The sequence below is a fragment of the Mirounga angustirostris genome, unplaced genomic scaffold (genome assembly GCF_029215605.1).
Source record: "Mirounga angustirostris isolate CCGP_5_RB_7025 unplaced genomic scaffold, mMirAng1.0.hap1 SCAF_14, whole genome shotgun sequence".
Classification (NCBI taxonomy): Eukaryota; Metazoa; Chordata; class Mammalia; order Carnivora; family Phocidae; genus Mirounga; species Mirounga angustirostris.
The window spans coordinates 92,474,315-92,493,622 of NW_026991722.1; positions in this window are offsets into that span (position 1 = coordinate 92,474,315).

Consider the following 19,308-nt stretch of genomic DNA (forward strand, 5'->3'; position numbering starts at 1 on the left):
AAGTGGCACAGAAGCCCAATGCTCCCACGCGCCTGGAGGACAAGAGCCAGAATAGTATAAACAGCTCTAAGGACCAGCTTTTTCTTTCTTCAGGAAGAAATTAAAAGCCACAAATATTAAATATTCTTGTAAGATAAAGTTCAACTCATTTTGTGTCTGAAGTAACAAAATCCAAATTTAAATATTCTTGCCCTGTGGAAGTCAAGTCCAAAGTCTACACATAATTCCTAATTTTAAATTAATGTTCAATGAAATTAAGGCCCTCTTGGATTTCTTTTTGTGTTCATTAGAGTCTGGGATTTTCCAACAATCACGTGTGAACCAGGTCACCATTATCAAGATGGGCTTAATGCGATTGGGCTTCGAAGTTGAGTTAGTTGCATTTCTCATTCCCCACTTTAAAGAGTATAAGGTGGTTGTGGGACCCACAGAATTATCACAGCACTGACTTTATGTCACTAACTAACCTCAAGTCCTAGGGAGATACCCCAAGTGAAATGTGGCTCTCAGGACATCACACTTGGTTCAATCTTGACCTGTATTACTGATATCAAATATGAAGTGGAAGCTCCATGGAATCTGAGAGCAGTTTGGTGGACAGAAAAAACAGCATCGATGGCTTCATCTTTGCAGGATGCTATTGGCACCAACAAGAGGTCATTTGTGGCACTGTTTAACCTACGGAGGAGGCATTTTGGAGACACATTTGGGACAATGCTATTTTCTTCCATAGCATAAAATTTGGGGTGGTGGCAGCTTTTCTTTCTTATCTTTGCATTTCCCCTATGAGGCTTGTGTTTAATGTCCCTTAGGCTGCTTTGAGGGTTGGCTTTGTCCAGTGGTGTGGTTGCTCCCAAATCTTATGACTACACATTTTAAGTCCTGTGACATAGTGACTTGCTTCTGTTGCTTCTTGTGGAATTGCAAAGGTCTGGGAAATCTGGCTTCTGGGGATGATTTCCCTCTGGTCCTCACATTGGTTTTCAGTGAATCAAAGAGCCCTTAACTGAAGGGTTCAAAAATCAGTGTTAACATTTCAAAAATCTGCGTTTCTAGAGCATAGTTCTCACCTTTGAATGTAACTTAGGAAACTTGGGGAGCTTTAGCAATCTTGAGGCCCACATTGTGCCTTAACCATTTATGCCACAGTCTCTGGCATGGTGTGATGGTTAATTTCATGTGCCAACTTGGCTGGGCCACAGTACCCAGATTTGAATTGGGTGCCAACTTTGTAGTTTTGGGGATCTTTGCATTTTTAGGAGACACGCAGTTCCATTTTATCACCAATGATAAGGTGGGTATGGTTACCATTATGAATAGCAGGACCAAGTTAGTAATGAGAGTCATATGACAGAGGACATGGGTATCAGTCAATGATGCTGTTCCTGGAACTGAAATAGATGGGCAGCTTACCAATTGTTTTACATTTGTATAAATAGAAAGCTCCAATTGGCACATGTTTTGGCTTGCTACGGAACCTTACCAGAGACTCTATGCTCCTTATTAGCCACTGAGTTTCTATGTAATTGAGCTGCCTGCCTGAACTGGGTGTTATCGGACCAACCATGCCACAGCACTGGGCACTTATAGCAGCTCCCCATCATCAAACAGAAGAGATAATTCGAGATCGGGCTTCACCAGATCCTGAAAGCACAGGTGAGTTGCATGAGGAAGAGGCCCGATGCCCATGACCCCAACCCATACTGCATTGTGCTCTATCTGGCACAATTATGCCCCAGCAGGAACAAGCCTATGAACAGCTGATATAGAGCAAAAACCATAGGGCTGGTTTACAGAGGTTCCTGTATGATGTGCAGCCCACTCTGCTAGTCAACAGTGTTAGTTTTGCAGCCCTCATCTGGGACACTCCTGCATAATGTGGGTGGGGATTCAATAAGGCGACTTTGAGCAGGGGGCTTGATTTATTTTACCTGGATGGAGAGAAGGACAGAAGTGGCTTTATTCTAACCTATGGTCTCTGACTCAGTTATGGCTAGACGGTCAGAGACTTGGAAGAAACACAATAAGGAAAGTGGTGGAAGATGTTTGAGGAAGAGATATGTGAGTGGAACCCACCCCCAAAGGAATACAGAGCTATTTGTGTTCCATGAAAATGCCCGCACGAGTGAGTTCTCAAAGGGGAATGGTGCTAATAATCAGGTGGATAATGTGACATGACTGGGGACGGTGGTCAGCCTTCTTGTCCATCCACACTTGAACTTGTCTGGTGGGCTCCATAACAAAGTGGCCATGTTGCCAGGCGGGAGGTTATTCATGGGATAATCCCTAGGGAGGTCCACTCATAGCTGACATGGCTATGGCCGCTTCTCAGATCTACTCTGCCAACAGCAGAGACCAATCTTAATTTCCTAGGGTGAGGCCATTCCCTTTGGAATCAGCCAGGAGCCTGGTGGCCGATGAATTACATTAGATCTCATCCATCATGGAAGGAAAAGCTCTGTCCTTTTTGGAATAGACCTTTACTCTGGATAGGGACTTGCTCTTTGTCTGCAGTGCTTCTTCCCAAACTGTAACCCTTGCACTTACTGAATGCGTCACCCACTGTTCTAGTATTCAGTGTGGCTTCCATCCCAGGCTCACAGTTCATATCAGAAAATGGCTGCAGTGTGCCGTGCCCATGGAACACACTGGTTCTACCATGTTCCCCACCATTTGAAACAGCTGGCTTGAATGATGAACCACTGGCCTCTCGCAGACTTGTGTACTATCCAGTCACATGGCAACACCTTGTGGGACTGGGGCAAGATTTGGCATGAGGTGATATTTGCACTGGGTCTGTGTCCAATATGTGATGCTGTTTCTCCCATAGCCAGCATTCATGGGTCCAGGAATCAAGAGGTGGAATTGGGAATGTCCCCACTCGCTGACAGTCCGGGTGACCCACTGCAAAATGTTCAGTCTTTGTCACATGACCTTACACTCTGCTGCCAAGAGGTCTTAGTTCTAGAGGAGAATATGTCCACCGAGTGACACAGCATGATTCTATCAACTGAAAGCTGAAATGTCCCCTTGTCATTTTGAGCTTGTCATGTCTCCATGGACGTCTCTCTGTGTGTCCTTCCAGCCTGAAATTCCATCTGCCACAAACAGCAGTCAAGAGAACATGACAGCCCCATCCTGCGTCCTGCATATGCACTCCTGATCCACATGGTGCAGAGGCTGCCTGGAGGACTGGGTTGGGGGAGAGATCTGGGAATCTCAGATCCGGGGACCTGGGTCCGACCTACTGTGCTTTGTCCACAGTCCTCCTAGGCTGAAGGAGGCTGATACAGTTGGGAAGGGGTTTGTGTCTCACATCTCCGGCTATCGATGTCACTGTGAGCATTACGACTACCGTCCCACACTTGACAGTAGTAGTCAGCCTCATCCTTGGCCCTGGTCCTACTGGTGTATAGGGTGGCCCTGTCTTCCAAGTTGGAGCTGGAGAATCATTTGGGTATCCCTGAGGGAAGCTTGCTATTGTCCTATATGACCAGCACGGGGTCCTGACCTGGCTTCTGCTGGTACCACTGTATATCGGATTTCTATATTGTCTCCCAGACAGGTGATCATGGCCATCTGTCCCAGGGTCACTGAGCACAGGGCAGCTGGGTCAGCACCCGGGAGACCTCTCAGGAGCCTGGCCATGGGGCTGAGCTGGGGCCTTGCAGAGCTACAGACAACACCTGTTTCAGGGAAGGGTGGTCCTGTGGTCTCATCCCCTACCCCTCCTATGCCATGTCCCCTTTGTATTCTCCAGCTGAAGTCTGGTCCCATCCTCGACATGTCATCCGAATAGGAAACCCTCTCATTCTGACACGTGCTCATCATGGTGCATGTGGGAACTTCCTTGTTACACAACCACCTGCTGTTGGAGATTCATCACAACTTCTAGTCTATTTTCACGTGGTGCTTCTGTCTCTGTAACAACCCCCATCCCACAGCGGACCAGAGACTGGCATTGTCAACACTTTGATCCCTTTCATTTTTTTCATCCATGTTTCATGGAAACTTGTGAATAGTGTCAGAACCCACCCCTGACTGAGGGACTCACTTCAAGCTCTGGGTCTCTGTGAGGGTCCCCCGGGTCACATCTTTGCACACAGCGTGAGCTCTGGGGACTGGATAGTGAGTGGTCCCTCCTGGGAACTGGGTTCTGTCCCTGAAGCAAGGACAGCACAGGGACCAGAGATGTGGCCTGAGGCCGTGAAAATCACGTCACCCTGGAGACAGTCTCACAGGGAGGCTGCGGATGCTCCTTCCGGGGACCAGGGGTCCCGAGTGCCCCACCTCCCATCCCCTGAGGCACTCATGAGCAAGGAAGCTGCAGCCCCGGATTTGAGTTGGGGTGGAGGTGGGAAGGAGAGGCAGAGTTTGAGTAATCGGGGCATCTCTGGATGTGCCCAGCACAGAGGAGTCAGACCCTGGGAGCACTGGTGGACAGAGAGGGGACCCAAGTTTCCCATGTGAGGTGCTCACTGTGTCACTCCCATCAGTGTTCAGGGTGACACTGTGTGTCTGACCCTCAGAACATGGTCCCTGCAGCCTGAGGAGATAAGGATGGATCATCCTCACAGTCTCTGAGGACTGAGTCCTGGATCCCTGCTGACCCCTGGGCCTGGTGTCCCTGTGAGGCTCCCCCTGGGCAGCCCCAGCCTCTGTCCTGCAGCTCCTGATGCAGCCCTGCTGCCCCCTGCTGGTGGAGGAGGCTCAGACCAGGAGCTTCCCTCCTGCAGGTCCCTCCACAGCCCCTGTCACCTGAGGAGGGGTGTGGACCTGGGAGTCCTGCCTCCCACAGGCAGCTGCCCCCCACCCCCGCCCTGCCCAGCCCAGCACACAAGGTCACATACACTATTCAGGAGGCAGGGTAGGTGCAATTCCCACGCTTGTCCCAGGGTAAATGCCTTGGCCTCACCTGCTGGCTTCTTACAAAAAGGAGAGTTCAGGGTCAAGTGTATTGTATTTGAAAAGGTCAATGTCCAGACAAACCTGTGTGGTATCCGACAGCCAGCAGATTCTCCTGTACTTAGGGATCAGGACCGATGATTCCTGCATCCCCATCAGTGTAGTTGGGTCATCAGAGCAATACTTGATGATTCTGGTGCTAAGTTCAGTTGAGTAAGCAAAGATTTAATTTTATTGTTATTACTCTTATTTTTACTACTTTTTTTTATTATTCTAACCCACACCTCCTGGAGTTTGGAGCAGGAGGATTTGTAAAGTAGCCTAGTGTGTGGTTTTGTGGAACTTGCAAACTGCTCATTCAGACTTGGATCCAATTGCATATGATGCAGGTCATAGTGTAGATGACAACTTTTCCTTCAACCCACAGAAGATGGGAGACTCCAAGTCCAAGGTGAATTCACCGAGATCACACGGAGTTTCTCTAATTAGGAAGACCCTTACAATGTTTTGTATCATTTAACATGAAAAAATTGTGTCTTACATGAGTGTAAGCTTCCCCATTTCACAGCAGGTAAAGCTGAGGCCCAGAGAGGCTAGCTTCCCAGGAAAACAGAGGAGAGTAGGGTGAGTCCAGGATGGAGCCCAGATGTGTTGGATTCAGACTCTGGGCTCATCAAGGCAGAGCTTGACCAGGGCGGGTGGGAGAGAGGGTGAGGCCAGGCTGGGCAGCAGGGCTTCTGTCCCTCAGCTCACTGCTCTCCCCTAGTGGCCTGGCCTGTAAGGGAGCCTGGGTAACATGCCGGTGAGGAGGGTCAGAGGTGTCATGCCCCAGGTTTGAGCTGGAGGATCTGTGGGGACTTTGGAGGCTGTTTGGGGGTGCAGGGGCCTGGCCTGGGTCCTGCTGGCTCTGCTCTGCGTTATTGCTTTGTGCTCTCTGGGCTCCAAGTTTGAGGGAGTGACGGGGGTCTCGTGGCCACAGTAATGGGGTCAGATGAGTCTTGGAGTGGACCCAAGTCCTGTAGGTTCAGGACACCGTGGGGCTCATTCTCTGGGTCATAACCCCTCCAGCACCCTCTGGGCTGACCTCAGGCTCAAGGTCATGCTCAGGGTCCTGTGGGGGCTGAGTCTGTGAGCAGGGCCTGTGCAGCACCTGGGTAGAGAGTGAGGAGGGGGAGCAGAGGAGGGTCCAGGCAATGGTGGGGACCCCAGATTCTGTTTCTTGAGTCTGGCCTCCCAAAGTCTCCCTCATGCCCTCTCACTGGTTCTTGCGAAAAATGCTCCTTCTCACGCTGGTGGAGAGAATCTCTGTGCTTCTGGGTGAGCTTCATACATTTGGCTTACATGGAGCTTCCCTCACCTCTCAGCTCCATAGGGGAGCTCTGGTCACTCTGTGTTTGCTACCATAAAAATTGGGGGAGGGAGAGGTGAGGGCATTTCTGTTGATGTTCTCATGAAATGTCCCTTGTGATCATTTATTTCCATTTTTGTGTGTTTCACATGACATGAAATATTCCATCCTAACCATTTGTAAAAGTTCGATTCATCTTCCCAGATTCTCTGTTCTGTTTTTTTTTTTTATATCCTGAATTATGGAACAGAATCGAGTGGGAATATTGTCCTGATCTTGCACTTAGTATAAGTTCATTTAGTGTAGGTTTCTTACCCTTGGTTGTTGCTATCAAATTCAAATTGACAATGTCTATCTTTTAATTGTGGCATTTAGACGGTTTCCTGACTGTGAGTGGTAACATAGTTTATTAGATCACGTCTTGCTTTTTATTTTCTTTATGTTCCATGTTTTCTCTATTCTCCTTTTCCATTTATTTCTTGTTTTTGAGTAACAGAATATTTCTTACAATCTATTTTATTTCTGTTTTGGCTATTTAGCTGTAACTCCTTGCTGTCCTGTCATCTGTGACTTGTCACAGGCTACATTTAGGTGACGCCACTCCACGTGACAGAGAGCATCAGCCATTAGAACCCACTTCCCACTCTGTCTTCTCAGAGCTGTGGTAGGAATGTCATATCCATTACTGTTAGCTACGTGATAAATTCCAACATACGCAGAGATTAGATCAAAAATTCTTCATATTTATCCCTGTAGTTATCCTTTCTGACTCTTACATTCATTTTGTAGATTTGGATTCTTTCTGGAATCACTTCCTCCTGCCTGAGGGGAGTCCAGTATTATTTCCTGTGTTAGGGATCTGCTGATGATCAGTTCTGTCAGTTTGGTATATCTGAAAAAAATTTTATTTAGCCTTTATTACTAAAGGATATTTTCCCTGGATAAAAACATAAGTGGTTTCTTCTTGTTTTTCTCAGTAGTTTGGAGATGCTAATCCACTGCCGTCTGTGTGCATTTCTGCTCATGAGAAATCAGTCTGAATCCTTATCACTGTTCCCCTGAAACAAGTATCTTTCCTCTCTGGTTGCTTTTCACACTGTGTCTTTCTCTCTACCTTAAACAATGTGATACCTGATGGGTGTTGGGCTGTTGTTCCCCCCACCCCCATATTTCTTTGCTTGGGGTTTATCAAGAATTTGTAAACTATAGGTACTGAATTTTCATGAAATTTAGTACATTTGTGGCCAATGATTCATCAAATATTCTTTTCCACCCCTCCACCCTCACTCCCTGGGTTCACAAGCACATGTGCATGACGTTGCTAACATTTTCCTATATTCAGTGCCGGTCTGTTCAACTATAAACTCTTTTTGTGTCTTTCACTCTGCGGTGTCTGTGCTGTGTCTTCAGATTCCCTCACGTTCTTCATCTTGTCACGTCTGGTGCTAATCTCAGCCCTTGTATTTGTGATCTGAGATGTTACAGTTTTCATCTCTAGCAGTTTGATTGCAATCCTTTAATTTTCTTCTCTGTCTCTTCTTTGCATTTCAATCATTAGAGTAAATTTGGATGAAAGTCTGCGACATCGTCCTGCTTTCCAAGCACAGCCCTCTGTCCTGTCCGGCAGCTTCCAGACCTGCCGCCCCAGGACCGCCTGGGCCCATTCACAACGTGAGTGTCTCTCCCACTGTCTCTGTCTCTCTGTGCATCACAGATAAATACACACATACATGAACATGACATCCATGTCCTATTGGATCTGCACCCTCTAGACATTCCTAAGTCATGCACCTCTTTAGCTCTCACTCTTTGTTAAAATGGTTTTATTTTAATTCTTTCTTTAGAGTTTACAGTTCTCACCTCCTACCTTAAAAAAGTTCCTCCCAGTGATATGACATCACTCACGTGCAGGATGAGGACCTCATAACATGGTCTCATCTTCCTCATCATTTGTGCTCTCATTGTCACGTGTATTATTTGTAATCCATTATGAATCAAACACATTGCTATATATATATATTTTTTGCTTTAAGCAGTTGACTTTTATAGACATTAACCATTAACATTGTTTGTATATTTATCATTGTAGTTATGACACCAGATGCTTTTTATTTCTTTGTGTAGGCTCACATTTCCTTCTGTCACCCTTTCTTTCCATCCGAGGGCTGTCCTTCACTGTCGCTTGTGCTGAGGGTCTGTGGGTGATCAGTCTGGGTGGTTTGTAGTCTGCAAAAGGCTTAGTTGTCTTCAATTTTCAATGCCATTTTCCCTGGGTAAGGAACAAAGTTAACAGTGCTTTCTATTAAGATTTTGAAACCACTGCTTCCCTATATTCTTGCTCACATGGCTTGTAATGAGAAAGGTGCTCCCAGCACGACGCTGGTTCTCTGTAGGGAACACGACTCTCCTCTCTGGCTGTGAGAGTATCTGCATCGCTGGTTTGTAGAAATTTCATACGATGTGTGCTGGGCTGTCTCTCATGTTCCCTGTGCCTGAGCTTCGCTGAGCTTCGTGGATACATTGGTTCCTGGGTTTCTCCAAATTTGAAGCCTTTCTGTAAATTAGATCTTCACAGATTTTTTTGATTCACCTTCAGTTCCTTATCTTCCCTCCCACAATCCTTACACTTGCACACTGTCTGGGTGGTGTGAAGGTGTCTTCCAGGCACCGAGCCTTTATAATGTCTTTAGGGTTTTTGCTCTGTATATCATTTTGAATAGTTTCCATCACTTAGAAATCAAATTCTATAATCTCTTCTTTGGCGGCCTCATATCCGTTGTCAGTCTCTCCTGTGTATTTCTTAATTTCGGACCATTTAATTTAGCGAAGATTTAAAAGATTTGGACTTTGAAAAATATCTTCCATATCTGCTCCTAAACATTCAGAGGAGATGGTGTTCTGAAAACTGTTTACAAATCCCCTGCCGATCCACCCTGGAGGGTTGGGAGGAAGGGGACAGATTGGGGACCTCAGACCTGGGGACCTGGGTCAGAGCTGCTCATTGCTTTGTGCACAGGCCTCCTGGAGCTGGAGGAGGGTGGGACACATACAGGGAAGGGGTTGGTGTCTCACTCGTTGGCTGGCCTGGCCACTGAGACCTGAGAGGTGGAGTAGTCTTTATTTTCTGATGCCATTCTATAACTGGCACTATGAGGCTTTGCACAGGTTCAGGGTCCAACCTAGATCTCAGCTTGTGGGCCAGAGACCAAATAAAATTCATCTTCCCTCAAGAGCACATGGCGATTCCAAAGCCATCACGGTGCTGAAAGTGCCTGCTCTCAGCTGTGAGTCCCTGCAGCAGGTCATAGGGGTTGTGCCTCAGTATCCCTCTTTTGCAGTCAGGGTCAGGAACAGATCAGGTGCAAAAAGAAATATTGTCATATAAGAGAATGAGAGAGGACCTCAAAGTTTAGTAACTCTTAGAGGGAAGGGTTGTCATAAGTAACTTGTCTTTACATTTGGGGAAAAATATATAAGAAACATCTTAATCTAGAAGTTAAGTCAAGAAAAGCTTACTGAGAAAATAACTGTGTTGTAGAAACTGAGAAAAGGAAGAACAGAATTTTCCAGTCCCCTGTAGGAGGACCTTCTAAGAAGGAGGAAGAGCTGTGTCCGGCAGGACAGGGGACTCTCAGCACAGGGAAAGGAGGGGGAAAGGAAACATGTGGTCACAGGAAGGGTGAGTGTTTGTGGACAGTGACAGCATTTTGTTTCATTAGGTTGGGCTAGGGCTTGGGTTGGTGGGGGACTTTTTGGCTGCACCTGTATTGGAGAAATAGGCAATGACTCCATGGGCAAGACCGTACACGCAGGTACCCTGAGGAATTTGTACTTGAGAATGAGGGATGACACTGTAGATAAATGGCCAAAGCCAAATGACCTGAAGGCCTCAGGTACTGGTTAGGACCCCGGGCTGCGTGTCAGAAGCCCTGAAGCCCAAGCCCTCTGCATCTGCAGGTGGTTTTGCCAGGTGATCCCTGCTGACCCCTGGTGGCCGATCCACACTGCCTGCTGGAAGGGCAGGCATAAAGGTGTAGATTGATAAACCACAGCCCAGTTTCTGAGTCCTGATCCAGTGAGGAATGACTTTTCTATGCATGGCTTCTGCCTGCCTCATATTCTGACATGAGGGGCCCAGATTACTCATGAAAACATGAACAGGCTCATTTGGAGGAAAGAGGACTGGTTTCACTGAGGCTTCCCTGCCCATGCGTTAGCATTGGGGAACCCAGTACTTAGGGGATGGCTCTTTCTGGTGCCAACTGTGGATGCAGGGCTGATGTGTGTGTGTGTGTGTGTGTGTGTGTGTGTGTGTGTGTGTGTGTGTCTGACCAGGGCCTAATGTCCCAAAGATAGAGAGAGGAGAGCATCCACCCAGCACACATTTATTCAGACCCACATTGGTCTGGCCCACATTCCATCCTGGGCATTCTGCATGAACAAGACACAGTGCCTACTGAAGAGGGAACTCTGGCACTGGTCAGGTCAGCAAGAGAAACAAGCAGTAAGACATGTGAAGAAAGCCCTGTCCTGACTTCAGGTAGGTGCTGAGGTTGGGAGGGATAGTCGTGGGGAAGAACAGGACAAACCTGAGAGGTCTGAGATTCAATTCCAGTTCCAGGCCTGTGTGGAGATTTCTCTTAGGTTAGCGCTTGGGGCACAGAAGGATGTGTCCGATGTGTAAGGGGCAATTTCCAGGTAATAAGTCAGGTCCTCTGCGCAGCTGCTGGGAACATTGAAGGGCCTCCAGGAGGAAGCTGCTGAGGTAGGAACAGGTTTGGCACAGCGGTGCTCAGTGCCTGGGATCTCCCTAGGTCACCTGGGGGCTGAGGTCGCTCAGGGCAGTGGTTATCATCCCTCCCCTCCCCCCAATACACACCTAAGCCACAGGGACACCAGGGTCTCCACGTGCCCTGATATTGTCCCCCCGTCTTGTCCCCTGTCGATGACCTGCACTGCTTTCCCCAGCATCCATAGACTGGCCGAGCTGAGCTGGAACATGAGGGAGGGGTGCACCTGACAGGGAAGGGAGCCGGGAGAGGAGTCCAGGTCCCCGGAGAGGGAGAGAAAAGAGCAGAAGCCAGCAGGTGCAAGGCAGCAGCTGTCCCCTGCCCCAGGCCAAGAGGGTAGGTGGGCCAGCCTCAGCCAGAACGTTCCAGGTCCCGAAGGAGACCGCTCCTTCCTCTCAGTTCTGCCCGCTGCCTGTTGGGGGCGCTGCTGCACTTGGCCACAGTGACTCCTGCTGACCAGGGAGGTGCCCGCCCGCCCATTCTTGGTCATGATGATGAGAAAGCCTCTGGTGGGAATCTCCAGATTATAATTCCCTAGAGGGACATTGTCATGATCCTTTAACCCGAAAAATCCCTTGACATCTTATTTTAGTCATAGGGATACCCATAAAAAAAATCATCATTCTTTTTTTTTTTTGTTCTGTTTCAATAGGTCAATAAGTAAATTTTATTTATTTTAAGATTTTATTTATTTATTTATTTGAGAGAGAGAGAGAATGAGAGAGCATGAGAGGGAGGAGGGTCAGAGGGAGCAGACTCCCCGCTGAGCAGGGAGCCCGATGTGGGACTCGATCCCGGGACTCCAGGATCATGACCTGAGCCGAAGGCAGTCGCTTAACCAACTGAGCCACCCAGGCGCCCCAATAAGTAAATTTTAGATGAAAGATTCCAATGGCACTTGATAAGTTTTTGTGAGGAGAACATGGTTTTCTTCTCGCAACTCCTTTGAAGATATCGCTCTGACACAAGCCAGGGTGGAAATAGGGGAAGCTTCTGCTTTTCCTTCTTAATAAATTCCTCCTCTGTCATTTGGACCTCATGCTATGCTCTACAAATCAAATTCAAAACTGCAAGTGAAAGATTCATGGAGAGAAATTCAAGTTATGATACAATTTTATTCACATCTTGGAAAAGGTCTCTCCCCTTGGAACTATAGGTGAGGCCCGAATGCAGCCGTGGCCACCACACGGGGTCACATGGGTTTGGGCGTGAGTCCATGTGGGTTGGACCTGAGCTAAGGGTCAGACCTGCCTGGTGCAGGTGACTTGTGGCAGTGGGAGGACAGTGGTGCCAGGAGAAAGTCCCCTGTGGACCCAAGGTGGTGTCTGCACTTCCTCCAGAGTTTTGTAAAATCTGAGGGCAGGGCCTAGGGCAGCAGGGGCCTGGTCCCCTCTTCAGGAAGCCTCAGGCAGCCCTTCTGCATGTGAGGACAACTCATCCAGGAACCAGAGGAGACACAGCCCCTGGGGCCCACCTAGGCTGCCTGGACCCAAGGAGAAGAGGAATTCCCGCAGGACTGTGCTGCCTGAGGCAGCTGTCTCCCCTCCCGAGTGATGCGTGATTACATCCGGGGTCCAAGTGATGTGCAATGACATCCTAAATCTGTACTATGTTCTGTAAAACTTGACTAGAGTCCTCATAGTCAGAAGAGACCCCAGTCTGCCATTGTTCAGTAGGGTACACACAGAGTGGCGGCCAGAGAACCTGCTAGAGTCTCCCCCAGTTCACGGGCCAGGCCAGGACCAGGGAGACACCTGATCTCAAAGCCTGAGTAGCAGCTGCTCAGAGGGCAGTTGAGAGTGAGAGCCAGACCACCGGGGATAGTTTGTGTCCCGTCCCCCATCCTTCTGTGTCACCTCGATCACTACCGGGCACTCCGAATGCCACATTAGGTGGCTCAGCACTGGTCAGCCTTGTCCTGGCTTCAATCCTGGTCACGCTCAGGGGGCCATTTACCTAAGTTCCATCCTCAGAATCAGCCCCACATGGTCACTCACATCTGTATACATAACCAGCTCGGGGACCTGGCGTGCCTTCTGCTGGGACCTAGAGACATGTTCACGCCTGAGCTCATCCCCAGGGCAGGGGATCCTGGGCCTGATCAGGGCCAGGACATGGAGGGAGTCAGGCTCAGGGCAGGGGAGGCACGGAGCCTGGGAGAGAGGAGAGGAAAGGGTCCTGGAGGAAGACAGGCTGAGTCAGAAGCGACAGTCACAGCCCTGTGAGGGGAGGGGGCAATGTGGACACAGTGAGGGCAGGGCCCTGACCCCATGGCCCCGGAGTGGGAGGGAGACCAGAGCACCTGGGCCTCACACTGTGCCTCCCTGTGGGCGTCTCACCTGAGCTGGGAGCAGCAGGAGAGCAGGGGTGGAGCCACTCAGAGTGCGGTCCTCGGAGAACCAGCGCCACAGGCTGAACTGGGAGCTGTCCCCAGCTGCACCTGCAGCTGCATCCCCTTCCCCCCCACGCCGGGACCCTGTGCTCACTGAGCTTCACAGGGTGGGGTCCAGGCACCGTGGCAAATCTCGCTTCCTCTGCTTATCTCCCTCGGTCCTGCCCCGCCACCTGGGACATGGGGCTTAACTGGCCTGCTCTGCTCAAGGGAGCTTGAGTCAGATTTGAGACCCTGTATGATCTGAAAAATTGTTTCAGAATGGACTCTGTCACTGGTCACCTGGAGAGTGTGCTGAGGATGGTGATCCCCCGGGGAATATTGACTGCACTGCTCTGGTGGCAGAGACTGAGCCTTGTCTCCGTTTGTCTCGTCCTGGGAGTGAATCATGAGGAAAAGTGAGGGCACTGGCTGGGGTGATTCATGGTGACTGTCACGGGGGAGCTGGGTGTCTATGACACAAGTGGGGCAAGCAGGGGTATGTATGGATTCAGGAGATCCCCTAGTACTGCCTGGATTTGTGATTCCAGTCAGGAATGTGCCACGACTCCATGCAGCAGGTCTGATGGACCAGCCTTCCAGAAGGATGGTTTATCCTGCCAACTGGCTGGGATGAGGACTAGCACAGGTATTTTCTGAAGAGAGGGGATCAAGCGGTGGGTGATGAAGAGAGTAGTTCTAGATGCCCCTTCTGAGCACAGGGTAGTGGCAGAAATGAACATGCTAGAAGTCACACATGTTTCTCCTTATGTTGTAGGAATGTGTTGGGATACATAGCAATCATATGCTTCTGTTTTCTCCACCTCTGTCATCCCATTATCATCTAACACCAGGCGTGTTAATGGTACGAAACTGTCTATCTCAATATTGACCTTTAGGATAGCAAATCATGTGGGACAAAAATAAATATCCCTAGTCGTGGGATAGTTGCCTATTATCAAGTGGAAGCAAGGTTACCGCTATTCCCTTTCTTTGCAGACTGTGGTTTGCGTGGGTCTAATGGATTTCATGTGGGCAACGTGGGACTCTGGCGGCTCCATACGTGTCAGCATTGACAGACTGGACTGCGGTGTTTCATCAAACTGTTTTCTGTCCCTATTTCCGGGCAGGGTGGGTGTAAGGAAGGATTCTTGTGCAAGATGTGGAGATGGGAGTAAGGCAGCACCCCTTCCTTGTGTGTCTCACGCCCATGGTTGAGTATCTTCTGGCCACTCTGTAGGAGGGGGCAACTGTCCCAATGTCCCTCATTCACCATCAGGATGGACGTGACTCTCCAACAGTCTGTCAGAACCCAGAGCACCTAGTGTGTCTGGATATTTTCTCCTCGTATACAAATAGAAGAAAGGATCTCCTCTGTCTGGCGATTGGATATGCACCTGGAGGATGTGGGGGAGAGCCCCCAGCTTTGTGACTATATATAGTGGCCCCCTTTGTTCCCTGGGGACCATCTCCAGAATGCTGGCCATCCCAGATGGGTTCCTGGAAGCAGATGCTGAGACAAAGAAGCGCATGTGTAAAAACGTGGAAGGAGAAAGGATATCAGGCTGGGCAGAAAGAGAGCGACCCACAGAGAGTGAGCCATCAGTTGAGGCCTCCTTCCTGCAGGCCTCCCCTCTACAGCTGGGACCTTTCAGGACATCGGAACCTGAGGCAGGGCCCTGGGATCTAGGCCTCGGGAGATCATTCTCCTGAACCTCTCTGAGAAGGGACAGAAACCTGGGGAGGCAGATTGCTGAAGCAACAGCGCTTTCCAGTGAGGAGCACCCGTGTGAGCTGTCAGGGGCTCCGGGCAGCAGTGGGTGGGTGTGTGAGCCCAGAAGAGGGGATGTGGGTGACCCCTCAGTGTCTACTGTACCCGCCTGTTCCACTCTGGTAGAGGAGGCTCCTCTCATGTCCCCAGGGCTTCAGGAGCTCAGCTGAGCTGGGACGATTTGAGCTCTACTCCTGGTCAGTTGGGAGAACATTAGCCCACGACCACCACATGGAAATGATGAGACATTGACCAGTGGACAAAAGTCTCCTTGTGTCTTTTTTCCACCCGGGCCGTCTGTCCCCAGTTCACACCCGAGGCCAGAGAACAGGGGCAGGCTAGTGTGGTCAGCTGTAAATGCTCTCCCGACCCTCCCTGTGCAGAGCTGCCTGGAGGGCTGGGTGCGGAGGGAGGCCTGGGGATGTCAGACGAGGGGACCGGGGTCAGAGCTGCTCATGCTCTGTGCACAGGCCTCGTGGGGCTGGAGGAGAGTGCGACACACACGGGGAAGGGGTTTGTGTCTCACTTCCCCATCTGCCTGTGTCACCGTGAGCTTTAGTACTGCTGTCCCACACCTGACAGTAATAGTCAGCCTCGTCCTCGGCCCGGGCCCTGCTGATGGTCAGCGTGGCCGTGTTCCCCGCGTTCTGCCTGAGAATCGGTCAGGAGTCCCTGAGGGCCGCTTGCTATCCTCATAGATAATCGTCACTTGGGCCTGGCCTGGCTTCTGTTGGTACCAGTAAGCATATTTCCTCCCAATATTGTCGCCCCCACAGGTGATCCTGGCCGTCTATTCCAGGTTCACCGACTTCGAGCGGGGCTGAGTCAGCACATAGGAGGCCATGGAGCCTGCAAGAGAGAAGATGAGAGGTCAGCTTCCAGCCGGGGTGTCCTCCCCTGGACACTCCCGCCCCTGGCTTAAGTTCCAGTGGTTCTCTAGGCCTGATTCCACCCTGCTGTCATCTTTGTTCCTGGGTCCCCTGGGACTGCCTGGTGGATGGAGCCTTTGAACAGATGAGAAAACCCACCCCCCCTTCTGGGCAGGCACAGCCCTTCAAGGATCACACAGAGCCAATGAGCTAAGTGGGGGGATATCACCACCCCAGCCCCTCATCCCACAGCAGGGTCTTGAGCATCCTCCACCCCCCGCACCCCCTAGAGTCCACTCTTGAGCTCAGAGTCAGGGCAGGGTTGTCCCAGAACTCAGGGCTGGGGTGGGTGTGAGCCTGGGCTCAGCACCTGTGCAGTGAGCCAGGAATGCGAGGAGGAGAGGGGTCCAGGCCATGGTGCAGGTGCGTCGATTTTGCTCCCTGAGGCTCAAAGCTGGGCAGATGTCCTCCCAGGCGTCTCTTATCCCCTTGCTGGAGACACCGCTGGTTATGCAAAGCAGCCAGATTTCAGGGCAGCTGCTGTGGACCCTTGTGGTTTAGAAATGGGCTCAGCTCCAAGGGACTTAGAGATGGGAGGAGCAGCCCTGCAAACCCATCCTCCCGCCCAGGTAATTCTCATTCACCCTGTGTTCCCATAGTCTGGGGTCCAAGCTCTATCCCTCTCCCTGTCCTGACCTGCCTCCTGAGCTGTGAGGTGGAGTCTGTCTGCATTTTCTGAACCCATCATAGAATGTTTACTCTCTAGGTACGAGAGGATCATAGGTCAGTGTGTGTCCTACCCTTGGTCTATGTTGCTGAACATCAGAACATGAACAAAATTCCTCCCTTGCCAGGTGCACGTGCAGTTTTAGGGAATCATTGAGGTGCTGGAGGATTCTTTGCCAAGGGAGAGCTCCATGGACTGTTCGTGGATGCTGTGCCTCAGTATCTCCAGGGTGCACTGCATGCCAGGGCCAGACCCAGTGCTTGAACAAGGCTCGACAGTGCCTGAGTGTAGCAGGAATGGGGTGGCATGGAGTGTCATGAAGCACTGGACCCGTGCTAGAGACAGAGACAAATTGCACAGGAGAGAGATAAGAGACCCCAAGTCAGAATTTTACATGAGAGCAAAGGTGATAGTGTAGAAAACCTAGACCTTCAGCTTCTGGTCTCTGGTCCTGGTACCCAACCCTCCCTGTTAGAACCCCTGAGGCTTTGCCAGGTGATCTCTGCTGCCCCCCAGGGGCCGCTGCACCCTGGCGGCTGGAGGCGCAGGGAAATCCTCTGTCCAGGTGGAGATTCAGAACCACTGCTCACATCCTGATTGCCCCTGACCCTGCACTGCTGGCCCCAGGGGAGGATTTGCTCTTCTCTGAGGGGCCCCAGCAGCCTCAGGACCAGGCTGGAGGAGTCAGATTATCCCCGAAAATAGGAAGAGGCTCCTGTGAAGAGAAGGCAGGGCCCATCTGAGGTATCAGGGCTCATGTCTCTGGGGTGGTGGGTGGTCGTGGGTTTGGTTTTGGGGCTGGGCACCTGGGGACACAGGACTCAGGGCCGGCCTCTCACTTATTCTGGCTGCTGGGGCACCACATAGTGTGATGATGACTCCTGCCAAGGACAGAGACAGGAGGAAACACCCAACCAACAAAAACGTGTTCAGACCCAGCAAGCTGGGTCTTCCATAGCTTCCATCCTGGGAAGTCAGTGTGAACAAGACACAAGTCTTTCTTGGCTTCCTGCCTTGGGCGGAGCAGCATAGGGGACACAGTTCCTTTGGTGAGACAGCACACAGTCCCCAACCCCGTCTGCCTGCATCTTGTCTTCTAGGATCATTGAGAAGCCACCCTATTGCTATTCTCAGGTCTGTCTAGGTCAGCATTGACCCTGTGGCCCGGAGCTAGGCCATCGACGTGTCATTCAGCTGGGGATCTTTCTGGGGAGTTTTGTCTGTGAATGAACGAAGCAGACTAGATTTATGCAGTGCTCTTTCTCTTGTACTTGGGTGTGATGGCTGGAGCTGCGGCAGCCATCCTGAAGTCTGTTGTCAACAACAAGGCAAAGCCAAGCCTCCATAGTAGTGATGATGGTAGAGATAGTGAGAGGATTTGGGACCTCACGGAATTGGTAGTACCTGGAGAACTGCCAACTGACTTCAGACTGACTTCTGCCTGGGGAAAAACAGCTGCTTGAATGTTCATGCTTCTGATTAGATGGGCATGCAATGCATTACACACTTCCTGCCCAGTTGGGATAATAACTAATACAATTACTTAAATAATGTTGGAAGAGCCTGTGCAGCATTGGTTGACGTGCAGAGAAATGAAGTGACATCAGGCAAAATGACAGGCAGGGAGTGTGTGGGGAGAGGTTGGAGGAGGCTTCTCTGCGGAGGGGACTGTGGGTTTTCTGTCAGGATGGGAAGCAGGGACAAACTGAAGTGTGTTTGGAGTCAGTCCCTGTGGGGAAGAGTCTGGTTTGTGTGGGATGCAGGGACCGTGAGGACCTTAGAGTGTGTGATTCCAAACTAATTGAGCTCCAATGTGACATTTTCTCATCAGGTAAAAACTCAGTGGCAGGAGTGATGTGTTAGAATCCTCATGCTGTATGTTTCCAGGAAAGTTGAATCACGAGAGGAGCCCTGTGTGACGTGCCCAGCACAGAAGTCTCAGCTCCCTGGGACCTCAGGTGGAGAGACAGGGACTGGAATTTCCCATGTGAGGTGTTCAGTGTGTCAGGACTCCTCTCAATGTCCTGGGTAACAGTGTGTGAGTCTCACCCTCAGAACAAGGTCCCTGGAGTTGAAGACATAGGGATGGATCATCCCTACTCCTTCTGAGGACTGAGCCCTGGACCCCTGCTGACCCCCAGGCCTGGTGTCCCTGTAAGGCTCGCCCTGGGCAGCCCCAGCCTCTGTCCTGGGGCTCGTGATGCAGCCCTGCTGCCCCCTGCTGGTGGAGGAGGCTCAGACCAGGAGCTTCCCTCCTGCAGGTCCCTCCACAGCACCTGTCACCTGAGGAGGGGGGTGGACCTGGGAGTCCTGCCTCCCACAGGCAGCTTCCACCCTCTGCCAAGCCCAGCCCAGCACAGAAGGTCACATACTTGGTGCAGGAGGGAGAGCAGGTGAGATTCCTGTACGTGTCCAAGCATTGAAATGCCCTGGGCTGGCCACTTTTCTTCATACCTCAGGGAGAGTACAGGGTAAATTGTAGTACATTTCTAGGTTCTCAGGCTAGGGACGAAACCTTTGTGAGATC